Raw genomic sequence first — 12976 nt, forward strand, 5'->3', positions numbered from 1 at the left:
TGTTCTATTGTGAATACAATATCAGTTTTTGAGATTTGTAAATTATTGCATTCTGTTTTTATTTACAATTTGTACTCTGTCCCAACTTTTTTGGAATCGGGGTTGTACTAAACAACAGACTGAATTGACAAGGTTCTCAAGGCATGCTAAAACTAAAAAAGTGTGTTAAAAGCCTGGTAGAGCATGACCAAGGGGGATAGCCTGCAACAGCTATACAATGTTAAGTCAATTTGAATCAAATCTTAGTGCATTTATCTCCTCAGTGTGGTTCTTTTGGGCAGATGAGAACAGAGCAATCACACTCTAGTGCAGAAGAAAATAATAGTCTGAGACCGCCTGAAATAGGTTGTACCCAAGCAAACCAAAGTATGGTTCAATTGACCATGAATCAATCCACCATGCTGTGTATTCTGGGTTGGGGTGATATTTTTAAGATGTGAGCTGCTAAACTAACGGGCACAAACTATGAGAGGACAGATTGCTATATAAATACAGTGTGTTCTGGACATCTGGACCAAAGGATAAAAGTGATGTTGAATACTGTTCAGGGTTGTTGGTTTTTAATTCATTATTTATAGAATCATTTTATCATTCATTTAGCACTATGTATTTTAGCTCACAAAGATGTGCCATGTTACTTATTCACCAGTCGAAGTTCTATACATATGTACGGTATATAGAATGCAAACAATTTTAGTGTTTAAAAAATGTTGCTTTTCATTTTCATTGAAAACACAACTTTTTGAAACTACCCTCCAAAGTGAAGAAATGTTAAAAATGTTCACTGTTTTTGTGTGAATGGGAAAATGTTTTTGAAATTTGTTTTGGAAAGCGTCAATGTCACAGAATAAACCTGTGCATTCCCATTGCGATTCCAAGTGTGTTAGAAATGTGCAAGGACTTAATTTATCATAGCTGCTGACTTGAGAGTTACTTTGCAGTTTGAAATGTCTCATCTCATCTCATTATCTCTAGCCGTTTTATCCTGTTCTACAGGGTCGCAGGCAAGCTGGAGCCTATCCCAGCTGACTACGGGCGAAAGGCGGGGTACACCCTGGACAAGTCACCAGGTCATCACAGGGCTGACACATAGACACAGACAACCATTCACACTCACATTCACACCTACGGTCAATTTAGAGTCACCAGTTAACCTAACCTGCATGTCTTTGGACTGTGGGGGAAACCGGAGCACCCGGAGGAAACCCACGCGGACACGGGGAGAACATGCAAACTCCGCACAGAAAGGCCCTCGCCGGCCACGGGACTCGAACCCGGACCTTCTTGCTGTGAGGCGACAGCGCTAGTTTGAAATGTCATATTTTATAATTTGTCTGCAATTTAAATTTGCTTTGCATTATTATTATAATACCCTCATGCTGAAGCCCCCAAATATGACAACATGCTCTTGAATCTGACGCTCCCATGATGCAAACTGCACTGAAAATAAAGATTATTCATAAGACCCATATGTAACATTCAGCAGTAATTCCATCTCTCTCATCATCAGTCTAAACAAATCTTTGTGTTTGCCATTTTCATTTTAAAACATTGGGCCAACTTTCACACTGACCAGGATGTAGCAGTTACTGAAGAGGAATTAATAAATAAACGTTTGGCTATATTGGTGTTTCCTGTTCTGTACTGCACATTACACAGCTCTCAATGTTATTCTTGTAGTGTCTTACATAACAATTTATAAATTCTATTACCAGGAAGGTTAAAAAAACTGTTTTGAAAAATATACATATACATGTGGTTGGCATCTAAGAGCTAGACTGAGAAAGAAAATAGTCAGGTTGATGTAAACATGTGAGTAATTAAATTCAAGGAGTAATGAGGGCATTCGTTGCTGGAGTTAAAATCACCATCAAACTCTAATTAAAAGAAATTACAGGAAATAATAACCAAAATGAAGTCAACCACAGACATTGCTTCAAGATGTGCAGTAAGCTTTAATTAAGGTACCTCATAATCCATCTTGGCTGCGAGGCCTAAGAAAACAACTGCAAAGCCACTTACAGGCTGGAATTATGCCTCTCTATATACACTGTTTCCTACTGTCAAACATGATAGCTATTAAAACACTACCCATTCCAGGTGTTCTTGAATTAGCCTGTAGGTAGTAGTGATTGATCATTCATTTTTCATGGCTTTGGCCAACATTAGGCATATCAGACGCTCGCTGGCCGTGCTGTGAAAATTGTGCATGCAGACGCTCATCTACTGTACGTTTCCAAATCTGTCACTGCTTAACTCTTGAATATTTTCTATCATGCATACGATCATTAAAAAGCATATAATCTCTGCTTTCCAAAGAAATTTATCTCACTAAGATCTGTTCAGTACTTTAGGGGTAATGGCAGGTTGAAGTTGGTACAACAAAGTGCACTCTCTGGTCACATTAAATCGGGAAGCAGCCAGTGCTTTTTGAGTCATGGGAAAGTGGTCAGGCTCTCTCTCTCTCTCTCTTCTGATCAGTCTCCAACTGGATTACTTGTGAATATAAATCAGATAACTTTTATAAGGATGTTCTCTTGCTCTCACTGTTTCTGATGAACTATTCAGCAAAAATTTCCGTCAGCTAGTTTTGATGTTATGCTTCATGGGAGACTTTGAAGTGAGTTTTCATAGCTTTACCAACTTTTTTTTTTTTTCAAATCAAACCGATTCATGTAAATAAATAACTATTTTAGAATATAACTCTAGTTGTTTTGATAAAAAATATTGAGATCTTAGGGGTCTGAATGATATTTTTAAAAACCAAAAGTCAGAAACGCGAGCGTCAATTTCTCATCTCATCTCATTAGCTCTAGCCGCTTTATCCTTCTACAGGGTCGCAGGCAAGCTGGAGCCTATCCCAGCTGACTACGGGCGAAAGGCGGGGTACACCCTGGACAAGTCGCCAGGTCATCACAGGGCTGACACATAGACAACCATTCACACTCACATTCACACCTACGGTCAATTTTAGAGTCACCAGTTAACCTAACCTGCATGTCTTTGGACTGTGGGGGAAACCGGAGCGCCCGGAGGAAACCCACGCGGACATGGGGAGAACATGCAAACTCCCCACAGAAAGGCCCTCGCCGGCCCCGGGGCTCGAACCCAGGACCTTCTTGCTGTGAGGCGACAGCGCTAACCACTACACCACCGTGCCGCCCAGCGTCAATTTCATTTCAGTTAATTGTAATTGTTTATTGGATATGGCTCAGACAGTTTTTTTCAAGGTTAGCCTTGAAAGCTGTGAATATTAAATGAAATAAGAATAATTTATATTCTTTATTACACTAGTAGGTCCTACTTTTGAGAAATACAAAGCCCTACAGAGCACAAAGAGCGTATTAGAAATAATCTTTTATTACTTTTTTATTGAGTGTACTGATTTAACATTTTTTACCTAATTATCAGAATTAATGCTAATTAAATACTATTTTGCAGAATTGATTTTTACTAATTTTTCAAATTTTGTATTCAGTATATGTATGTGCCTGCAAATTTCCATGTAAATATTTTGAAAAATAAAGTTATTAAGAAAAAAAACCTGATCTCATTCGTTAATGAGGCCCATTTTGGACCATGTTCTCTTATATAATATTACGTTAGCTTTCTAAAAACTAAGCAGTTTCTTCAATCTTTGACTTGTAATATTTCAAGAACGGACAAGCATAAGTTAATTCTGTAAAAAGTATGTTGTTTAGCATTCAGTTCTAAATTCAGTGAGACCAATTTCAAGCAATTTGGATTGAATTTAATTTTTCACCTGATATGCCTACCAACATGCACTCCATTTTGTGCCGTCATTTTCACATGTTCCAAACACACACACACACACACACACACATACTTGTCTTACTCTCTGATGCCCCTTTTCCACCAAAGCAGTTCCAGGGCTGGTTCGGGGCCAGTGCTTAGTTTGGAACCAGGTTTTCTGTTTCCACTGACAAAGAACTGGCTCTGGGGCCAGAAAAACCGGTTCCAGGCTAGCGCCAACTCTCTGCTGGGCCAGAGGAAAGAACCGCTTACGTCAGCGGGGGGGCGGAGTTGTTAAGACCAACAACAATAACAAGACCGCGAAAGATCGCCATTTTTAAGCGACGAGAAGCAGCAGCTGTACAAACGTGAAGTCATCCATTATTATTATTGTTGTTGTTGTTGCCGTGTTGTTTTTGCTTCGATATTCGCGCCAAGGGGGGCGGCATGGTGGTGTAGTGGTTAGCGCTGCCGCCTCACAGCAAGAAGGTCCGGGTTCGAGCCCCGTGGCCGACGAGGGCCTTTCTGTGTGGAGTTTGCATGTTCTCCCCGTGTCCGCGTGGGTTTCCTCCGGGTGCTCCGGTTTCCCCCACAGTCCAAAGACATGCAGGTTAGGTTAACTGGTGACTCTAAATTGACCGTAGGTGTGAATGTGAGTGTGAATGGTTGTCTGTGTCTATGTGTCAGCCCTGTGATGACCTGGCGACTTGTCCAGGGTGTACCCCACCTTTCGCCCGTAGTCAGCTGGGATAGGCTCCAGCTTGCCTGCGACCCTGTAGAACAGGATAAAGCGGCTACAGATAATGAGATGAGATGAGATTCGCGCCAAGGTTTATGCAAACGTAGCGACGTAACTGACATATACAGCGACGTAATAACGTATACAACGACGTAACTGACGTATACAGCGACGTAATGACGTGGCTTCCTTTAGCACCGCGAGCTATGGAAAAGCAAACTGGTTCTCAGCTGGCTCGCGAGTTGAACGAGTTGTGAACCAGCACCAGCGCTGGCCCCGAACCAGCCCTGGAACTGATTTGGTGGAAAAGAGGCACTTGTGAGGACCTTCTACTGGCATAATTATTAATGCTAATTAATGCTATTGCTACACCTGAATATATTCCTAACCTTAACCTCAATACTCCTCATGGGCACCTGCCAAATGTCAGAACTAGCAGATACTCCTATCCCTGTGGGGACGCCACCAAGATATAAGAACTACACCATGCAGAGCAAACTCTTGCCTTAAATGGACACCAGATGATGAAACAACATAGATTTACAGTGGAGGCCAAAAAGCCTACTACTATTTAATGTGGCTTGGAGGGGTGGTGGCATCTGGTCCACTCTTTTAGTCCAGCTGCCTGGGAAAAAAAAAGCTTGGCCATGACTCATAATGACTGAGGACACACTGAAAGGGCCACAAGCACATCCTGCTGGGATCAGCCAACCTGCAAATTGACTAAATCAAAATCAGAAATGTCAAAAACCTTATTATTATCACAGTAAGGCAACAGGACAGAGGATGGAAGCTCTGCATGTCCTTCCAGAAACCATGGCAACTCTCATCTGACTACTTCTGTGTACTTGGTTACTGTGAGCCATGAACAAAACAAAAATTATCAGTTTGTAGAAAAATATATACCCCTTTAACCAATATAGCCAGAATGCAGACCACGTCTTGCTAGCTGTTTCACATTCAAATTATCCCACATTTTTTCTGAATACATATAAATGCACAAAATTATGCCACAAAAATGACTACACACTATCCCTAAAATTGTAGCACCAGCATTACAGAAAGCATTAATTAACATTTATACATTAAATACATTAAAAAAACATTAAAATAGTTTAATTGGTCCATACTGTTAATCCCATGAACGGTATTAAGAGACTTCACAAACAGTGCTTCTGCACTTTTAATTAAACTATGATTATATCCAAACCATGTGTCACTCATACTAAATGTATGCAAACAATGCACAGCCAGAGTGAGCAACAATGGCTCACTAAACACATCTGTTTGCGGGAGGCTGGCAAGACGCCATTCGCCACAAACCAAAATGACTGTTTGTCCTGACGTTGCATATTCCAAAACCTGCAGTCAAAAAGTCCCTGGCAGAGCTTTAGTGGTTTCCTTTCTGCCTACACAAAGCAGGGATCTGGAGGACGCTCTGTAGGTCCATGGGCTCTGAAAGGGTTCAGCGAGGCAGCACTAACAGGAACTACTTTGCCACAGGGCCTGATGATGGGGGGTCCAGTCAGCAATGATGTCAAGTCAGCACAGTGAAGGCTGATTTATACTCCTGCATTGCTGCGCATACTGTTTCTGCATCGCTACATAGAGACAAGGATTGTGGGTAAATATAGCTCACAGAGTTACGCAGGGCCAATATGCACACTTCTAAAATCTCAACACGTTGTGCGAGTCTGCCTGGTTGTGTTTGGGTCAATTTCTGATTGCTTTAAGTGTATCCAATATTGTTGGTGTTAGGATCTGAACCATGCAATTTTATTTTTCCAGCCAAGACAAATAAATAAATAAATAAATAAATAAATAAATAAATTCTTTCACTCATTCATTCATCTTCAGTAACTACTTAATCCTGGTCAGGGTGATGGAGGATGCAAGTAGAGTCAATCTGGGGAATGCTGGGAGTGAGGCAGGAAACCATCCAGATGTGTTCGGAAACCAGAGGAAACTCATGTAGACACAGAGACCATGTGAAGGTCCACACAGATGGTAACTCTAGCTCAAAATTAACCCTGGAACTGTGAGGTGGCAATTCTGCATCATCATGCCACCCACGCTGGATTATACCAGCAGCTATTTCTGTTTCTACCCACCTGCAAAGTTTTCGAACAAATTCAGGAAATGCAAGATGTATTTCAGTGTAATATGTCTCCAAATTATCCTTTGGATCACAACTCCTGGACATGCTCATAGATACAAAGGCACAGAAGTGAATAATACCCATATCACCAACTTCTTCAACTGGTAAACAGCAAATGTGCTAAAATGATGACAATGCACTTTACCTAAAAAGCAATACAAACAACTTGGTCAGTGAAGTATTAACCATGTAAGGTTGGCAATTTCAGAATGTCATCCTTTTCAGTTGATAGAAATTGATACCAACCTCACAATTGAGACTCATTCTTCCATATTGGACATGAAAAGAAAATAGGGCACTGCTTTCCAAAAAGTCTTTCATTTCCACCATTTAATAGAGTCTGGAGAGACACTGAGGTTAGTCGAGGGAAAATTGGTGTGCCAGATGGTTTCATTAAGCTGCTCTTGTTGCCATACCACTTCTCCTTTCCTATTCTACAGGTGGAGATCCAGGCACATGAAGCCCTGAGGTCCAATGGAGTCTATATGTAGAGAGGGGGCTATTAGTAGCACCACCTGCTCTCAGAAGACTCTGTCTTCACATGTGCTCTCCAAGAGCCAGCAGAATACTTCTGAACCACCCGTCATGAACTAGCATTATCTCTTACTCTAATAAGCTTCTTGCACAGTGCTTGCCTGTACCCCCTTCTCCTTAAGATGTATGTAATTGGATCCAGGACTGAGAAGTATCCGGCACATATCTCCTCTTGCTCTTTCCCTCTTTCCTTTTCTCTGCTAACATACCACTGCTGTCATGCTCTAAGCACTCTGTCCATGGCCACAACTGAAGGCCAGCAAGGACAGTCTGTTCGTTAATAAGTCATAAAGACACAAGAGATTTAAATGCTGCATGGATCACTATAAGCATTGGGGGATCTTTAATTTGAAAGAGCTTTCGATTAGATAGGTGCATACAAGAAAACTATGCACACACATACATTCAAGCACATTTCCAGACCCTTTAGCCTGTCTTCTAAACTGTGTACCAGCATGAAAACCAGAATGAAAAGCAGCCACCCCTCCTGAGAAAGGATTTCTAATCATGGCAGTGAAAGTGGGAGATACCTCATGTACGTGTACATACAGAGGGATTTATGAAGCTGCTTCCCTCTTGAACAAAATACGTATTCTGTGTTACAACTGTTAATTTTCTGTGTCATGGAGCATGGAGATGACACTGTAAAAACAAAGACATCACTTAACAATACACTGTAGAGAAAAGATCTCTCATGGAACAGGCTTCCAGTCAGTTGTCAGCTTTATCCAGTAGCAGTGCATCGTTCCTACTCCAGGAAATATTGTTGAACTTCAAAAGATGGATGTGGATGTGTTTTGCACGTTCGGTATGTATGCAGTAATGTAATCTGGTCCATCTCCACAAAACCTAAGATTAAACACCACTTCGGAATGTTCATGACTAAGTAAGATTTACTGTAAATGTTTAAATAGCTACACAACCTATGATCAATATGCGTGCATACATACACACAGATCAAGGTGTTTAAGACTCGATGTCTTACTGACAGTGTTAGTTCATTGTATAACTCTTGCCAGCTGACTCCCATGCTTTACTGAATAAGCAACATGTTTAATTCAGCAGCATTGCTACATCTGTTGTATAGTACTGTACATTTTAGTGGCACCCTACGGACTACAGCATGGAATCATCCTGTTCTGAAGCAGAGCATTAAAAGTACAGTGATTACAGGAAATTACACAATGGGTCACTGACGGCATCCTGGGTATATAATAAATATGCATCAGCTCAAAAGCATCAGTGTCCCAACTACATGTTACAGTGAGTATCAGGTAATTTTTCTGATTATGCCGTCACTCAATTATTATGCGTACACTCAAGCACACAGTGAAATTTAACCTCTGCATTTAATCTATCTGAAGCAGTGAACACGCACATGCACACATAAGTGAGCAATGAGCACACACACATACCCAGACCAGTGGGCAGCTATGCTACAGCACCCAGGGAGCAGTTAGGGGTTAGGTGCCTTGCTCAAGGGCACTTCAGCCCAAGGCCACCTCATGTTAACCTAACCACATGTCTTTGAACTGTGGGAGAAAACCCGTGCAGACACGGGGAGAACATGCAAACTTCACACGGAAAGGCCCCATCAGCCGCTGGGCTCGAACCCAGAACCTTCTTGCTGTGCGACGACAGTGCTAACTACTACACCACCGTGCCGCCCATTCTACCAATTCTAATAAAGCTAGGTGTAAGTTCTAGCACTGAATTATGTGACATGCTCTCAGAAATGGCTTCTTTTTTGCATTTTAAAACTTGACAACCACAAGAGTCAACTAAATTGTGCAGTTCTCAACCGTGACCTTTGGGTTCTTCTTTCCCTCTTTCACCATCCTCTTTGCTGTGTGGGGGGACAGTGTGCTCGTTGGTCCAATTCCTAACAAATTCCCACTGTTTCAGACATGTGAAACATTTTGTTATAGCATAATGTTGTTTTAACAACTGACTATGTATTTTTATATCTAATACCTGATTTGTACAAGTCAACAACTAATGGTCTCTTGTGATGAAGGTTCTTTGTTTTTCCACCATGGTAGGAGATGACAAAGAGATTTTAGATGTGTGCAACCTCATGTAAAACAGGAAATGGTTACAGGCAACAACAGCATTCCTGTGTTATATTAATTTTATACAGTCATTTTTGTGAAGGATGTCAGTAATTCTGGAGGGCACTGTCTTCTCACACAGTCATTAGTCAATGGCTGTCCTATATTTAGCAATTCAAATGGATTCTTGAACAGCTCCCTTTTCTTTCTGGAATTCCCCAGTCTCACCTACTACCTCTCCTGTTCATTTAGAGACATAATTCTTCCATTTCCTTACAATACTCTGAACCATGACCTATTTTTAAGTGTCACTGTATGGAACAGTTTATCAACAGTGGCACAGACAGATGTTAGCTTGTCAAACAAGCAACGTTTGTCTCTGGTTTGCTTTCTATTATATCTCACTACTTTAGCATCACTATCAATTGACAGTGTTCTAATTACCAGTCAGTTTTCACACTGAATGGTTCTGCACTGAATGACACCTGAGACTGTGTTAAAGTTTCAAGAATATGCTTTAATTCTTTAAAACTTGAAATGCTAAATTATGTATGTAGTCGAAGGCCTGATGTCAACTAGATTTCTCTGCTTGGCATTTATAAACAGGCACATAAATACACGATATGGCCAAATGTTTGTGGACACCTGATCATCACACCTATGTGAGCCTTCCCTTCCAAAATGTTGCCACAATGTTGGAAGCACACAACTGTATAGGATGACTTGGTAAGCTGTAGTACAGGGGTGGGCAATTATTTTTTCCATGGGGCCACATGAGAAACAGAAAATTTTGTGGAGGGCCGGACCAAAAGGCTGAACTAAATTCTGCATAATATTAATTGTATTTCTTTATATAAAGCAATAAATAACATTTTTTTTACAAGCTGCTAAGACTGGTAAGAGTATGGAAAAAACAAGGTTGCCTTACAAAAAATGTCATTTATTCAATCAAATTTCCCAAAACAATGGTTAACAATATGTGAACGTTTGTACCATTTTTTTTCAGTCACATTCACCCCAAAACACAATAAAGACATCACAATATTGTCTTTCTACTCCAAATATCAAGCAAGATACATCATATTATAATAATGATGCCCACATTTGTAGTCTAATCACCTAATTTGGTGTTTTTCAGTTTTTTATTTGTTCAGTGACAGAAATCTAGTCTCTGTTGGTCTTTAACGAGTGCATCAGAGTCAGGTTGAATGTCTGAGGTGGAGATGCGAAGCACAGCTGACAGATGATCATCAGTCAATTCGGTGTAGGTATCAGATCTACAGATCGGCTCGGGCTCCGGGGCCTGCTGGTGACATCACACTATGTGATTGGCTGGACCGTTTGAAGAATGACGTACAAGTTTGTGGTTGGTCTGGACAAATTACGGAAGTAGTTATCGCGGGATTAGGATTCGTGGGATTTCGTGTCATGTTCATGTCGTGTGCATTGCGTTTTTGTTGAACACAACTTCAAAATAAAAGCAATGCACATTCAGTCCATGCATGAGGTAAAATTAGAAAATATGTTTATTTTGTAATTTCTAATTAACCTTACGCGGGCCGGTCAGAATGAACCAAAGGGCCGGACGCGGCCCGTAAAATGCCCAGGTCTGCTGTAGTACAACCCCACATCAGAAAAAGTTGGGACAGTATGGAAAATGCAAATTAAAAAAAGAAAGCAGTGATTTCTAAATTTACTTTGACTTGTATTTCATTGCAGACAGTATGAACCCAAGATATTTCATGTTTTGTTCAGTCAACTTCATTTCATTTGTTAATATACAGCCATTTCTGCATTTTAGGCCTGAAACACAGTCCAAAAAAGTTAGGACAGGGACATTTAGGGTTAGTAATGAGGTAAAACAATTAAATAATGATGTGATTTGAAACACATGATGTCAACAGGGGACTGTAATTATGATTTGGTGCAAAATCAGTATCCAGGAAAGGCCGAGTCTTTGAGGAGCAAAGATGGGTTGAGGATCTCCAGTTTATCAACAAATGCGTGAGAACATTATTGAAATGTTTAAAAATGATGTTCCTCAAAGAAAGATACAAAGGTATTTGGATATTTCACCCTCTATGGTGCATAATATCATTAAACTATTCAAGGAATCTGGAGGAATTTTAGTGCGTAAAGGGCAAGGGCACAAGCCTAAACTGAACACCTGTGATCTCCGATCCCTCAAACGGCACTGTATCAAGAACCATCATTCATCTATAGCTGATATAACCACATGGGCTCGGGATTACTTTTGTAAACCTTTGTCAGGCACTACCATATGGAGTTACATCCACAAATACCAGTTAAATCTTTACTGTGCAAAAGGGAAGCGTTATGTTAACTGTGTCCAGAAGTGCTAACAACTTCTCTGGGTTCGGAGGCATCTAGGATGGGCCATCACACAGTGGAAATGTGTAGTGTGGTCAAACAAACTGTAGCAGTTCATATGGGTGGGTGGAGCACAGAGGACGGCAGGACAGAGATCGGGTTCAAAAATAGCGTTTATTGCTCTACTTTTCAGTGCAACAATCTTTACTGCTATAGACGCACACAGGACTGGCGTCTTGTTCGGGGATGAGCTCTCCTCTGCTCTCAGCTCTCCCTCGTTAAATAGGGCGCGGTCACTGGGAAGACACACACAAACACAGGTTAATTGACGTCAGGTGTAGTGATTCTGCCACTTACCTTCCCTGACTCCGCCCTCCCGTCACAGACCGGCGCTTGACCACGCCCCCGCTGCCAAACAAACCAATGTGGCGGGGCATACAAGACATCACGAACTTCAGAGACTGTGATGCGTCAACAGGAGACTGGAGTGCACCGCTGGCAGAGGAGCTAAATTGCTTCTTTGCTCGCTTTGAAACATCTCAGCAGCACTCATCTGCTCCAGCCCTGCCCCCACCACCACACAGTTCATACATCACCCCATTCACTGTACAGGAGCACGATGTCAGATGGGTGCTCCTGGCAGTGAACCCCAAGAAAGCTGCCGGCCCAGATGGAGTACCTGGTAAGGTGCTCAGAGCGTGCCCACCAGCTCGCCCCTACCTTCACCAGGATCTTTAACCTCTCCCTGGCTCAGGCAGTCATCCCACCCTGCCTAAAATCAGCTACAATAATCCCGGTGCCGAAGAAGTTTCCCGTCACCAGCCTGAATGATTACCGTCCTGTGGCCCTCACTCCGGTAATCATGAAGTGCTTCAAGAGACTAGTTCTTCAGCACATCAAGGACCACCTCCCCCCAGACTTCGACCCCTACCAGTTCGCATATCACGCGAACAGATCCACAGAGGATGCCATCGCTGTAGCTCTACACTCTGTACTGAACCACCTGGAGCAGCAGCAGAGCTACGGTACGTCCACATACTCTTTGTGGATTACAGTTCTGCTTTCAACACAATAATCCCGGACATCCTTATCAGTAAACTGGACACTCTCGGCCTCCCCCCCTCACATGTGCCTGGATAAAGGACTTTCTTACCAACCGGCCCCAGACTGTGAGACTTGGCCCCCACTTCTCCTCCACCCGCACGTTGAGCACCGGCTCTCCACAGGGCTGTGTGCTGAGCCCCCTCCTGTACTGCCTCTACACCCACGACTGTAGTCCGACCCACAACAACAACCTTATCGTCAAGTTTGCTGACGACACCACAGTGGTCGGAGTCATCTCAAAGGGAGATGAGGCAGCCTACAGAGAGGAGGTCCTGAAATTGGCAGCCTGGTGTTCAGAAAATAACC

The 12976-nt window shown here is 42.0% G+C and overlaps 1 protein-coding gene across 4 annotated transcripts in view; it reads right to left on the reverse strand.

Annotated features, from left to right (window-relative positions):
• sdk2a (sidekick cell adhesion molecule 2a) overlaps window positions 1–12976 on the reverse strand; it is a 351347-nt gene that overhangs the window by 269737 nt on the left and 68634 nt on the right. The window lies entirely within an intron of this gene.

Source organism: Neoarius graeffei, chromosome 20 (assembly GCF_027579695.1).
Source record: "Neoarius graeffei isolate fNeoGra1 chromosome 20, fNeoGra1.pri, whole genome shotgun sequence".
In the NCBI taxonomy this organism is placed as follows: Eukaryota; Metazoa; Chordata; class Actinopteri; order Siluriformes; family Ariidae; genus Neoarius; species Neoarius graeffei.